Genomic DNA, 15919 nt, shown 5'->3' on the forward strand with positions numbered 1-15919 from the left:
TCATCCATCATGCCTTAATGCGAGTTAACCATCACTTCTGGGCTGGAGTTAATCAAGTCAGGTTCTCCCACCAGGTGAGCTTGGTTACCACCTGTTACTTTGGCTGGGTGAGAGGCCTAGTCATAGATTTTTATTTAGCAGAATTATTTGACTTTGGCAGACTGTTAAAATAAGTAATATTTCAAACTAATGCAATGGAGCAATATTTATGAAACTATTTGCACAGTGTTACCGAGAAGCTAGCTCTCCTCTCCCATCATAAATCACTCTCCAGCCGGGTCAGAAGAGCAGGACTGCCAAATATTTAGATCAAGCAGGATCTGCTGCACAGATCATTATATGCAAGGAATTAAGAGTCATCAGAAGTTACTGGTGGAGGAAGATACTGGCAGAACAAAAATCACATGCAGAGATGTGGAAAGGAATTGGGAGAGTGAAACCCTTGGCTTGGAGGGCAAGGCAGGGTACAAAGAAAGACAACAAGCAAACTCAAACCAGACCAGTGCGACCAGCCCTGCCTCTTGCTCCTGACCCCACCCAGCTGGAGTGCACCCACTGTGGGTGGCTGATCCTACATTACTGCGGCTTGGCAACATCACTTGGTCAGGAAAGGATGTTTTTAAGTTTTCTGAACACATCCCGCTGGCTCTGTCCGTTTGCAGTTACCATTATGGAGTAGGAGTATGACAAGTATTGGAACTGACATACACCAAACCCTGCATGTCCTGGAGCCAGCCTCAATGGCTCTGCCACTGTCACGTCAAGCTCCATCACTCCTGGTTTCTCAGTGCCTGCGCCCATGACACCTGTCAGAAACTTTCAAGTGTCTGCTTGTTTCTTCATCAGGGCTGCCTGGGCAGCCTGCACTAGGAAGGGATGACATTTGGGATGAGGGAGGAATGGGCAGTGTCTTCCTCTTTCTGCCCCCTCCAACTGTCAGTTTGGGTTTTCTCGCGACATATCAAAGTTTAGACCCAGTCGCCTTGTCATTTAGAAATGCATGCGGTGGTAACAAGGTTTGAAAACAATGTGGGAGACAGAGAACTTGGGCACATCTCTCTAGAGAATGATGTACTGTGAGGAAATTAAGCAAACAAAAGAGGCATCGCAGGAGGCTATCTGTGGCCTTTGGAAATGTGCTGCTTTGGGAGATGGGTGGATGCACTGAAGTCATCTGTACACATGGATTCCTTTGCATTAGTTTTCTCTTTCCATTAAAGTGGAATAATTTGGCATATGAGCTATCCAAAATAGCAGAGGTTTTCTCGGTGGGAGGTTTTAGCTGTCTATGGTCTTTCTTCATTTTAATAAAGGATGGAGGGGCAAAAACACAGGTCTTAATTAAAGTAAAACCTTCACAATGTTGCAAGCTCTATGTGGATGTGTGTCTGTAATTCACTCTTTTCATTAACATAATTTGGACAAACATGTAAATGAGGAAGTGGTGCTTCTGGCCCATCCAAATTTTTCCCAGTGGATTTAACAGATAGTACTAGGGTTCTTTCCGGACAAAATGAGTGTTTTGTTTTTCCTTTAGTCCATCTGAGCTATTACAACACTCTAAACAGGTTTCAGAGAGTTAAGCTGTGTCATTCTACTGCTTCATCTCCCCTCAGGGTCCAGTTCGCTTAAACCCTGGCTCTTTCCACCTAAATGTAACCCAAACCTCTGTGCTTCATTTTGTTGTTTTATTTTGGCCCCCACAATAAATATTCTTTCCATTTACTCAGGGGATGTGCCTTCTCAAAGCAGGACATTCAACTGGGGGCTGACGGGGCTGGCTTCTTGTGGGGATCTTGTCAATCATGGAGCCCTAGTGACTGGTAACTGTCCTGTGAGGTCTGTACACACAGATGCAGTAGAAGGTGTCCTGGCTTCAGGGTCAGATGTGTTGTTTTGCCCCAACTCTTTTCTAAGCCTTGGGTTCATGACTTCACCTTTTTGTGCCTCTGTCCCTGGATATAGAATGGGAAGATAGAATCATGATTTGCCTCACTCATGAGATCCTTTTGAGGCCCAAATGAGATAACGGTTATGAAATTATTTTGAAAAGAATAAAGGTATCACTAGTAAAAAAAAAAGGGGGGGGGAGGGGAGGGGAGGGTGGTTGGGTGCAGAAAGTTTGGATAATTAGTACAAACACATATCTTCTAAATACTGCAAATGGGGTTCTATGACCAAGCTTTTCTTCAACCATCACATCTGACAAGCAAATAGACCCAGAAGGCACATTTGTATGACAGAGTGATGACTACCTTCTGGAAGGTGAAGGAGAAGTAGAGACACACAGCTTGAGTGGGGAGACTGAAAAGACATACTATATATTTGAATTGCTTTAGGGTAGAACAGGAGATTGCAAAAGCCTCCAGGTAACTTTCACAAGATAGGAGAACTAGTAGATCCCAGGAATAAAAAGAGAAGAATACGATCATAATGGGTGATAGTGAAAGTGGGGGAGCCTCTCCGGGCTTTGTCTCCAGGGTAAAAGGGAAATCTGGAAGGGAGAGGAATATAAACAGGCAACTCTCAAAGGTCCCCGAGGAGCAGACGAAGGGGCCTGTCAACAGCAATGCTCCTCATCTCAGCCAGCAGTTTCCCCTCTAGGCTCACACACAGGACCACACAGTGGAGGACAGGGACTTCAGAGAGAGAAAAGCAAAGCCATGGGGCAGATATTTCCCTCCACATCCAGGTGTCCAGCATCAAGTAACACTGGCTGTTACAGAGTACAAAATTCCATGGAGAGGAAATGATGTGCTGGGCCAGATGTGAGCAGTTCCCAGGCTGACATGGGGGCTGTCAGCCCCTCATACAAAAACTCACAGGCCATGGACAAAGGGGCATGGTCATAGGCCTTGTGTGTGGACAGGGAGGTCACCTCAGAGTAGGTCCCTGCACCCACAGAAGCCAGCCTCACCATCCTGCAATTGACAAGGCTAAAGGGACTCAGTGCCTCTATGTGAGTGCAAGGAGATGTGAGGGAACCCTTCTCTCCCTTGCTCAGTATTCTTTGGCTCAGAAAAGGGAGAAGGTTGCTCTTCAAAAGTAGTGCCTCAGCCCACCCCAAGGGAGGAGTGAATCTGCTGTGGGAAATTGGGCTCCAGCCATAGCCTGTGCAGCTCTGCCCCTCTGGGCTCTCTTTCTATGCTGTCCATCTGCCTGCCTGCAGGGTATTGATTTCCTATTTTGTTCTGGTTGCCAGGAGGTAGGGAAGCTTACAGGAGCACTGAGAGCACCTCTAGTGGCCAACTGGCAAAAGGGCTGTACAGTCTTTGCTGGTGCCATTCCACATACTTGCATTTAATTATATCAACAATAAAGCTGATATTTTTGTCCCTATCTGACTCCTATGTCAATTTTTCATTGTTTTTTGACTCCTGGAGAAAAGGGTTATTCAAAATTTTAATGGGAGATTCTTACTGGTATAAATCACATGGACCCTTTCCCTGGCAACTTCTGTAGGACGTTGAAGAACACTGACATCATAACTAGAACTGTGGGAAGCAATTAAAAGTGAATCCCCGGTGAATTCTCAGAGGCAAAGCATGAGTTACAAACTATGCATTGACGCTTGAATCATTCTCCCCGTGATCCTAGTGGGGACAGTACTATAGTGGAAATGACGTGTGTTAGAGGTAGCTTAGGCCAACATCTGAAAATAAAATTTAGTAGATATAACTGTGAAGTTGTGACTGCAGTTCTAAAAAACAAACTTCACAAATACAGAATGAGGGTACAAATACATGTGAAAGGAGATACACTATAGTAAACAAATTTAGGGTTTGCCAGTATCTCTAGGACTATGAATGACAGCGAGGACTTTCACCATGGAGACTACAGTCCTACCCCATTCTGCCCTGGTGGAACCACTCGTGGAATTCTGAGGCCAGATTGAATGTGACACTTTGAGTAGGACACAGGAAAAAACTGAGCAGGCCCCTAAGAGACAGAGCAGGATGGTGAGAGGAAGGGATCATGGGCTATGTATACCTTGTGGAGAAAGGAGGCATGGGAAGAAGCACGATAGCCATCTTTAAATATCCAAGTGGTGACCATCACGTACAGAAGGAAGCTAGCTGCGTGGTTGTAAGATAGGACCAAATGGTGAATATAAGGAAGAGTTTTCCAACAATTAGGTCTACTAGAAATAGAATATCCCCCATGGAGTGAGTTTTTTAATTATCAAAGTACAGTATAGACAGAATTCATGGCTTCGGTAAGAGTTGAATGGGGTGAGATATTATAGAGGCATTCATGTCTGATGTGTTGTAATTCTAGAAATTACTAGAAATATAACACTTAGTCCACACAGCCTTGAAATGTTATAACTATCTAATTCTGAATGTGGATTCTCTTCTCCTTTTTCCTTACTAGTTCACTCATGGGAGCTAACCTAGTGCCTTTCACTTGAGCACTTGATAAATGTTGCCTGAATAACTGAATAATAGACACCCAAATCTTTTTGATGACGGTGATGATATATTCAAAATATTTGACTAGTGGGTTAATAAATAAGAACATTAAGTATTAGCAAAGTTTCCCCCCTCAGACTGTTTATTAACACAAGCAATTCGTCCTGGTTTGGTAATATTTCTCTTTAACATTATTTACATGAGTTGAACACAATATGCTGAACAGCCTTGAGGCATACCCCAGTGTGAAAAAGGACAATATAATTTACATTGGATGTAAATTATACAAAGGATGCTCGCATCCATTATTTCTTTATAATCCCCCAAATAACTTTATGAGGTTGACATTTTCCAAACAAGGAAACCAGGTCCAGAGATAGGAAGGGACTTGCTCAATGACAGACCCAGTAAGTAGCAGTCCCTGAACCTAAAGCAAGGTCCATTAATTCTAAGATGCATGCTCTTTCCACTGTAGATCAAATGCCTCTGACAAAGGTCCTATATGAAAAGAAGAAAGGTTGTATGCTTCCATGTGGTTAAGTTGGTCAGACCCACCTGCCCCCTGTTTTCCCTGTGTGTCTCTCTTCCCAGCTTCCTGCATTCCATAAAGCCAACAGTTCACAGGATATGGCTCTGGTTTGCCTGGATGCTGAGCTGATGGTGATGCTATGTGAATATGACCATGACATAACTTGTCTTTATAAATATCCATTCCTTCAAGTGAAACTACTCATTTGAAATCTGAGTCTGTTTGGCAGGGAGACAAGGACAGGGCAGCTGCAAGTTGGCATAGTTACTCTAGGCTAGTCCATCGCAAGCCACCTCACTTACAGGCGGACTGGAAGCCGGTGCAGTGGTTTAATACCAGGACTGCTGGCAGCTCCCACCTTGTGACCTGGGATTGCAAGGTGATCTGTGAAGAGAGGCTTTGAAATATCATCAGACATGCTCCAAGGGTATGCTTGCTGATGCTTAAGTGCTTTGGAGAGGGGACATCTATTAAATGTATTCAGTATTCTCCTTTCCTCTTCAATCACATCTTCTCTCACTCTTTTTTTTCTCCCTTCTTGAGGAAACAGCCAAAAGGTAACATGTTCTCATAATAATCAGATCAAGTTTCCTCAGATTAATCCATTTAATAAGCATGAGCACTTACGCTGTGCCTGATGGTGGGCTAAGTTACGGAAATATGGAACTGAAAAATACTGTTTATGTGACAAATGAGTTACAGTCTAGTGGGAAAGAAAGTAGGTAGACATACAAGTAAAATAAAAGTTAAAAGTACTATTACTGAGGTATTTGCAAGATGCTATAATTGACAATCATTAAGAAATTATCAGAATCAGTGGAATATAAATAATAATTGATGTATAATAAAAAAATGTTCTCAAGCTGAATAAGAGTGGAGTTACAAAGGAGTCACCATATAGAAGGTAAATTCATGAAAGAAAATCAACATTTAACTGTATCCTGAAGAACTGTAATTTTTTCAGTAATTATCTTAGTTTGAATAAAGTTTCCTAGCAGAAGCAAATAGTGATCATTTCTGGAAGAAAGCTTCCCCTTGTAAGGACCTTTATTGTTGTTTAAATGATTTTGATTGTATAACTATAGTTCACTATAGAACAAAGTAATGCCATTTTTAAAATGCTTTACATTTTCCCTGGAGTTTCTAGTTGCCTTTATTTCTTAAAGTTTTTTCCCCCCACTTTTTTAATGCCTTTTACACAGATATGCTCCTGGTTTTTCCTTGGATAATTCCCTTGAGTTAAATGTACTGGTTCTTTGTAGTCCCCTCACAGTACTTCCATTATAGATCATGGTCACATGGACAGATCAATACAAAAATAAAAATCAATTCATCATTAATTGACATATAACCTCAAATAGCTTTCTCTGTCAGTTTGGATTAGGTACAGCTGCATGTAAGAGAATATTTTAAAATTAATGTAACTTTAGCAAAATGAAATTTTATTTCTCTATTACAAACAGAAATTTGGAGGTAGGCAGTACAGAACTGTTATGGTGGGCTCCTATTGTCATCAGGGACATAGTTTCCCATCTTTCTTTTCCATTATCCTCCAACTGTGGCTTTCATTCTCAAGGAAGCCAACCAAGTCAAAATGAATGTTAGAGCTCCAGTGGCCATGCCTACAAATTAGAAGGAGGAACAAGCCCTCTCTTTTAACAATATCTCCATGAAGGCCATCCACAACATTGGCCAGAACTTGGTTATATAGCCATCCATAGCTGCAAGGGAGGCAGAAGAAGGAAATATTTTTAGCTTAGCTGGAATATGTCTAAATAAAAAATGTTTTCTATTGCTGAGCTAGAAAAAATAAAAAGAATGGATCATTGTGAGGAACAGATTTCTGCATTTTTCATGTCTGAAAATATCTTTACTTGACTCACATTTGTTTTGTATTTTGGCAGAGTATAGAATTCCACTTGAAAATCATTTTCATCAGAACTTTAAAAGTATTTTTCTACCAACATCTAGCATTTACTATTATGACAAGAGGTTAGTCCTACAGAGGTGTCATATTTGTCTGATTGATTGATTGATTTTCATTCTCTGTAAGCTTTTAGTTCTTTATCCTTAATGTTCTGAAATTTCAACATTCAAGAGAATGATTGTTCCATTTATTTTCAATTATTATATCCCTTAGCTCTTCAAAATTGTATTCCATTATTTACTTGAATATTTTATTTCATTAATTTCCTGTATTTTTTCTTTCTAAAACTTCTATTAATTGACTATTAGACCTCTTGGATTGGTCCTCTGTCATTTATATTTTCTGTCATATTTTCATCTCTACATTCTTTTTATTCTACTTATGAAGGAAGGTATCCTGGGATTTTTTATTTCAATCCTTCAACTCATTTCTTCTGCTCAATGTTTGTTGTGTTAATAATATTTTAATCATCAAGATCTCATTCCTGTTCTATGAATCTTCCTTTTTTTATAGCATCCTGTTGTACTGTGGATGCAGTATCAGCTCACATGTCTCTGAGGATATTAATAAAGGGGTTCTTGTGTGTTTTCCTCCCCTATTCTTGAATATCTCTATTTCCTTTGAAACTATTTTTCATTTGTTTATCTTAGACTCAATCTCATGTCATATTTTTTTCTTCAAGTATTTAAGGATTCTTGATTTTCCATTAATATTTAAGAATAAAAACATGAAAAAATTGTAAAACCGATAGCTAATGGAAAGCAGCCACATAGCACAGGGAGATCAGCTCGGTGCTTTGTGACCACCTAGAGGGGTGGGATAGGGAGGGTGGGAGGGAGGGAGATGCAAGAGGAAAGAGATATGGGGATATATGTATATGTATAGCTGATTCACTTTGTTATAAAGCAGAAACTAACACACCATTGTAAAGCAATTATACTCCAATAAAGATGTTAAAAAAAAAAAGAAACTCTCACCACTGCAAACATTATAAAGTGTTGGAATACACACACATACACACACCTGAGCTTGAAAGTGAGAAAGAAAATTTTTCAGCTTTCAAAAGAAAAACCCCCAAAAATAAAAACAAAAAACTGAAAGCCATAGATGAGTATGAAAATAAAAATCAAGTGGCCCACAGGGGCATAGGGTACAAGCATAAATACTGAGGGGAGGAAGTTTTAGATTCCAGGCCCTTAAGCACAATGAACTGAACCTAAGATCCTGAATAAGGCACTGAGCCTGAAAGGATGTGACATGTGATCCAACTAACTGCTTTGAACAGTATGTGGTAAAGGATTCATTCACACAAAATTGGAAACCCAAGTCTGTGCAGTGGTAGATGTGGAGAGTTCAAAACTACACTTCACTCCTACGGAAAGAATTACAAGCAGAAAATGAACATAATATCTACTCTGGAATTGGTAATACCCACAAGTTCCTAACAAAGGCAAATTTGGAATTGCCCAAATAGAGATACTTGATGCAGAGCATCAAGTGTGATCTTGGCAAACAAACATCAAGAAGAAAAAAAAGAACAAGGGGGAGGAAAAGGAGGAAGAGGGGAAAGAAGAAGGAAATTATAAAGAAAAAATCATAATGAGAGTCAGCTGGTACAAAAACCAGGCAAATTGCACCCCATGAACTACAGGTAATAAACCAAGTTGGAGGAAAGTTTTAAAAAAAGGAGTAGAAGAAGGCAAATATGGAAAAACTATATTTCTAAATACAAAAAAAAGTAGCTAAAAATTTCCAATTTTGATGAAAACTATAAACTCACAGATTTGAGGAGCTCAACAAACCCCAAAAAGAATACACAAAAAGAAACCACACCATAGCACATCATAATCAAATTGCTGAAAACCAATGATAAAAAGAAAATCTTAAAAGCTGTCAGGGAAAGAAAGCCACATTATATACGGAGAAATGAGATTAGAATGACCATAGATCAAAAATGATGCAAGACAGAGCACAATGAAGTGACATATTTCATGTGCTGAAAGTGAAAAGTGCCAACCTACAACTCTATATCCAGTGAAAATATCCCTCAAAAACAAAGGTGAAATAAGGCCATTTCTAAACAAGCAAGAGCTGAGAGAATTTATCACAAGCAAAAATCAAAAGGAAGTTTTCACGCTAAAGTTTCGAAATGGAAACTCAGATTTACATAAAGCAAAAAAGAACACTGAGAATTTATATTTACAGAAAGAAATGAAGAACACCAGAAATGGTAAATACCTAAATTAGAAAAATATGTGTGTGCATAAACCTTTTTTTTCTTAAACACTTCTTTAAAAGATAATTGGCTGTTTAAGGGAGGAGAAGCTAGGCTGACTCAGGGGTGGGGTGGGGGGGTGGGGGGAGTGGTGAGGGGAGGAAGAGGAAGTAGGGGACATCACTCGGCTGCCGGTTGCCCACTGGCTTCGTTCACACCCGCCCCCTTAGCAAAAAGAAAAAAAAATAAAATAAAAAAATAAAATAAAATTGGCTGTTTAAATAAAAATAATTTTAAAAGCATTATGCATGCATTTTATTTCATTATGCATAGAAATAAAATCTATGACAATAAAAGCACAAAGGATAGAAGGAGGGAATGGAAGTACCCTGTTGTAAGGCACTTCAATGCATGAGAAATAAATATTGATTAAAGACACACTGTGATAAGTTGAAGATTGTTATTGTAAACCCTAGAACAACCACAAAAAAAAGGTAAAATGGAATACTGAAACGATTAATCAATAAAAAGGAAGGGAAAGACCACACAGGAACAGAGAACAAACAGTACAAATAGAAAGCAAATAGCCAGATGGTAGAATTAAAACCAAATATACTGATAATTTCATTACATGTAAATTATCTAGACACTCCATTAGAAGGCAGAGATTGTTCAACTTTTTAAAAGCAAGAAGCTACTATATGCTACGAATAAAAAAGTAATTTTAAATACAAAGACACAGGTTAAAAGTAAAAATGAAAAAAGAGAAATCATACTAATACTGAAATAGCTATATTAATAATAAAGCAGATTTCAGGATGAGAAATATTATCTGAAATATGGCAGGACACTTAAAAATTAAAAAAGACAAATGATCACAAATATATAATAATTCTAAATGAGTAAACAGCACCTAATAACAGCTTTATAATATATAAAGCAAAAACTTACAGACTAAAATGATGTATACAAAAATTCACAATTATAGTTAGAGATCTCAATGTATATCTCTCAGTAATTAATTAAAATTTATGTACAGAATCAGTAAGGACATAAAGGACTTCAACAAAAATATAAACCAACTTGCATTAGTTGACTTTTGTAGGACAATACATTACAATAGCACTAGACACATTCTTTTTAAGTGCTTGTAGAACATCCACCAAGCTGGATTATACGCTAAGTTCAAACACTTAGCAGGATCAAAGTCACACAGAGTACATTTTCTCACACATACACACAAATTTAACAGGAAATGAATATGAAAAATAACTTGGAAGATACTCAAATATTTGGAAATTAAACAAGGCACTTCTAAATAATCCATAAGTCAAAGAAGACATCACAAAGGACATTATTAAATATTTTTAAAGGAATGACATAAAAATCACTACAAATCAAAATGTGAGGATGAAGCTAAAATAGTATTTAGAAAGAAATGTGTTGCTTTAAATGCTTTTATTAGAGAAGAAGACAGTTTAAAAGTCAATTATCAAAGTTATCATATTAGCAAACTAGGAAAAGAAAAGTAACTCAAAGGAATTGAAAGGGAAAAAATAACAAAGTAAGAATGTAAAATAATAAACACATGAGAAAAATCAATGAAACCAAAACTGGTTCTTAAAAAAGATAAGAAAAATTAATAAATTTCTTATAAACTTCTGGATCATTGATAGGTGAAAGGACATTAGTGAGACAACCAAAGAAATGTAAGTAAGGTCTATAGATTAAAAGTATTTTCCAATGTTAATTTTCTGGTTTTAATAATTGCATTGTAATTATGAAGATGTTACATTTGGGAAAGCTGGGTGAAATGTATACAGAAACCCTTTGTGTTACTTTGGGGCAAATTTTTGTAGATCTGAAATTATTTCAAAAATGAAAACTTTTTAAAAAAGGTCTTTGAAAGACTCTGTTAAGAAATCAAAAAGGCAAACCACTGATTGGGAGAAAATATTTGCAATACATACATCTGACAAAGACTTGTATCAAGACTATATAAAGAATTCTTACAACTCAATCATAAGAAGACACACGAACCAATGTAAAGATATGAACAGATACTTCACAAAAGAAGACCTATGAATGTCCAACAAGTACATGAAAACATGCTCAAAATTGCTAAACATCACAGAAATGCAAATAAAATCACAATATTAGAATACTACATTCGAAATATAATGGCTAAAATGTTAAAAGACTGATGACACTAAATGTTGGCTTACATGTGGAGTAACTGAACCCTCCTACATTGCTGTTGAGAGTGTGAGATGGTACAACTTCTTTAGAAATAATTTGGAAGTTTTAAATGAAGGTAAACATACTCTTAGCATATAACCCAGCAATTACACAGCTAAGTGTTTACCAAAAGTAATAAAAGTATATATCCAGAAAAAGACATGATCAAGAGTGTTCATAGCAGCACTCTTCAAAATACCTCCAACTATAATAATCAACCAGTGTGGTACTGGCATAAAAACAGACATATTCGGCAATGAAACAGAAGAGAGAGTCCAGAAATAAGCCCTCACATGTATGGTCAATTGATTCTCAACACGGGTGACAAGTGCTTTCAAATAGTTTTTACAGAAAATGGTGCTAGGCTGTTTGCAGATGACATGATACTATACATAGAGAATCCTAAAGATGCTACCAGAAAACTACTAGAGCTAATCAATGAATTTGGTAAAGTAGCAGGATACAAAATTAATGCACAGAAATCTCTTGCATTCTTATACACTAATGAAAAATCTGACATAGAAATGAAGGAAACACTCCCATTTACCATTGCAACAAAAAGAATAAAATACCTAGGAATAAACCTACCTAAGGAGACAAAAGACCTGTATGCAGAAAACTATAAGACACTGATGACACAAATTAAAGATGATACAAACAGATGAAGAGAGATACCATGTTCTTGGATTGGAAGAATTAACATTGTGAAAATGACTATACTACCCAAAGCAATCTACAGATTGCTACAAAAGATCTACAGGAAACACAAAAGACCCTGAACAGCCAAAGCAATCTTGAGAAAGAAAAACGGAGCTGGAGGAATCAGGCTCCCTGACTTCAGACTATACCACAAAGCTACAGTAATCAAGATAGTATAGTACTGACACAAAAACAGAAATATAGATCAATGGAACAGGATAGAAAGCCCAGAGATAAACCCACACACATATGGTCACCTTATTATTGATAACAGAGGCAAGAATATACAATGGAGAAAAGAAAGCCTCTTCAATAAGTGGTGCTGGGAAAACTGGACAGCTACATGTAAAAGAATGAAATGAGAACACTCCCTAACACCATACACAAAAATAAACTCAAAATGGATTAAAGACCTAAATGTAAGGCCAGACACTATCAAACTCTTAGAGGAAAACATAGGCAGAACACTCTATGACATAAATCACAGCAAGATCCTTTTTGACCCACCTCCTAGAGAAATGGAAATAAAAACAAAAGTAACCAAATGGGACCTAACGAAACTTAAAAGCTTTTGCACAGCAAAGTAAACCATAAACAAGACCAAAAGACAACCCTCAGAATGGGAGAAAATATTTGCAAATGAAGCAACTGATAAAGGATTAATCTCCAAAATTTACAAGCAGTGCATGCAGCTCAATATCAAAAAAACAAACAACCCAATCCAAAAATGGGCAGAAGACCTAAACAGACATTTCTTCAAAGAAGATATACAGATTGCCAACAAACACATGAAAGAATGCTCAACATCACTAACCATTAGAGAAATGCTAATCAAAACTACAATGAGGTATCACGTCACACCAGTCAGAATGGCCATCATCCAAAAATCTACTAACAATAAATGCTGGAGAGGGTGTGGAGAAAAGGGAACCCTCTTGCCCTGTTGGTGGGAAGTTAAATTGATACAGCCACTATGGAGAACATTATGGTGTTTCCTTAAATAGCTAAATATAGAACTACCATATGACCCAGCAATCCCACTACTGGGCATATACCCTGAGAAAACCATAATTCAAAAAGAGTCATGTACCACAATGTTCATTGCAGCTCTATTTACAATAGCCAGGAAATGGAAGCAACCTAAGTGTCCATCGACAGATGAACGGTTAAAGAAGATCTGGTACATATATACAATGGAATATTACTCAGCCATAAAAAGAGACAAAATTGAGTTATTTGTAGTGAGGTGGATGGACCTAGAGTCTGTCATACAGAGTGAAGTAAGTCAGAAAGACAAAAATACTGTATGCTAACACATATATATGGAATCTTAAAAAAAAATGGTGCTGAAGAACCTAGGGGCAGGACAGGAATAAAGATGCAGACATACAGAATGGACTTGAGGACTCGGGGAGGGGGAAGGGTAAGCTGGGATGAAGTGAGAGAGTGGCATGGACTTATATAAACTAACAAATGTAAAATAGATATCTAGTGGGAAGCAGCCGTATAGCACAGGGAGATCAGCTTGGTGCTTTGTGATCACCTAGAGGAGTGGGATAGGGAGGGTGGGAGGGAGATGCAAGAGGGAGATATGGGGATATATGTATATGCAAAGCTGATTCACTTTATTATAAAGCAGAAACTAACACACCACTGTAAAGAAATTATACTCCCATAAAGATGTTAAAAAAATAAAAATAAATTAAAAAACAAAAGAAAATGGTGCTAGGAAAACTGGATATCCATATGCAAAAGAATGAAATTGGATCCTTACTTTGTATTATATAGAAAAATTAACTCAAAATGTATCAAAGACTGAAAGAAAGAGCTACAATTATAAAACTCTTAGAAGAAAACATTAGGAGGAAATCTTCAAAATACTGAATTTGGCAATAATTTCTTATTGCAATAATTTCTTAATTGCCTTTGGATATGACACCAAAGGCAACAACAAAAATAGATAAATTGGACTTCACCAAAATTTAAAGGTTTTGTGAAACAAAGGACACCACCAGGGGAATGAAAAGGCAACCCACAGAGTGGGAGAAAACATCTGCAAATCATATATCTGATAAGGGATTAAGATCCAGAATATATAAAGAACTCCTACAACAATAAATAAATAAATAAATAAATAAATAAATAAATAAATAAATAAATAAATAAATAAATAAAACAACCCAAATAAAAAATGGGCAAAGGACTTGAATAGACATTTTTCCAAAGAAGATACTGAAATGGCCGACAGGCACATGAAAAGACGCTCAACATCTGAGTCATGAGGGAAATGCAAATCAAATCCACAATGAGACACCACTTCACACCACTAAATGGATCTTATAAATGAAAAAACAAAGAAGGAATAAATCCGGAAATTGGAACCCTTACGTATTGTTGCTGGAAATGGCGCAACTGCTGTGACAAGAGTATGGCAGATCCACAGAAAGTTGAACAGCTGAATTACCTTATGATCCAGTCATTTCACATTCTAGGTATATATCCAACAGAATTGAAAGCAGGGACCTAACCAGATACTTGTATATCCATGTTCATAGCAGCATTATGCCAAGTAGCCAAAAGGTTGCAGCAATGCACATATCCATCAAGAAGAATAAATAAACTAAATGTGATATGTACACACAATGGGATATTATTCATCTGTAAAAAGGAATGAAATTCTAATACACACTATAACATGGATGAACCTTGTAAACATTATGCTAAGTGAAATAAGCCAGATACAAAAGGATAGATATATACTGTAATTATTTCTCTTGAGGTATGTAGAAAAAGCACATTCACAGAGACAGAAAGTATAATGAAGTTACTTGGGGCTGGAGAAAGAGGAAATAGGGAGTTATTGTTTACCAGGTTTGGGATTTCTGTTCAGGATGATAAAAAGGTTCTGTAAACGGAGTGACAAGGGTTGCACAAAACTGTGAGTGTAGTTAATGTCACTTAAGTATACAGTTAAAAATGGCGAATTTGATATTATATATATTTTATCAAGAATAAGAAAAAAATAAAAGAATAAATAAAAGAATAAGAGAAAATACCACCAAACTTGATAAAAGGCAAATGTCCACAAAGGAAAATGGAGAAACAAATTGTGTTATCTCCATACACTGGAATACCATTCAGTAATAAAAACGAACAATATAGGTACATTTCAGATATACAATAGGGAGCAAATGAACCTAGGCACAAAATAAGTATATGCTATATGACTCCATTTATATGAAGTTCATGAAAAAGCAAAACTAATCTATAGTGACAAAAATAAATGAGTTATTGAGTAGGATTGGGGGTTCTGGCTGTAAAGTAGTACAAGGGGACTTTTAGGGGTGATGGGGATGTTTTAAATCTTGATTGGCATTGTGATTATACAGGTTAATGTATCTGGCAAAATTCATTGAAATCTAAACTTATAATGAAGTAATTTATTGTTCTACTGTGTGTAAATCATACCTCAATAAAATTGAGGAAAGGAAGGAAGGAGAGAAGGAAGGAGGAAGATGAAAGCAAGGAAGGAAGGAAGGGAGGGAGAAGAAGAAAGGAAGGAAGGAGAAAAAAATCACTCTGCCATAGCGATTAGAATAGGGTAATATTGGCACAAGAAAAGGTAATTACACGCGTTTGAAAAAAACAGAGAGCCCAGAAATAATTCCACACATATACACAAATTTGGCAATGCCAGAGGTGGCACTGAAAAGGAAAGAAAGTTTGAAATGGAACAATAAGCCAGCCATGTAGTCAAAAAGTTTAATTCTATCCTGCATCACACCACCACATGGGAAATTCCAGATGGATCAAACACCTAAATACGCAAGTCAAAATTTTACAGCTTTTAGAAGAAAATATAGAATAACTTCATGATTTCGAGGTATTTCAAGAATTTC

The sequence above is a fragment of the Balaenoptera physalus genome, assembly GCF_965194825.1.
Source record: "Balaenoptera physalus genome assembly, chromosome: 14".
Taxonomy (NCBI): domain Eukaryota; kingdom Metazoa; phylum Chordata; class Mammalia; order Artiodactyla; family Balaenopteridae; genus Balaenoptera; species Balaenoptera physalus.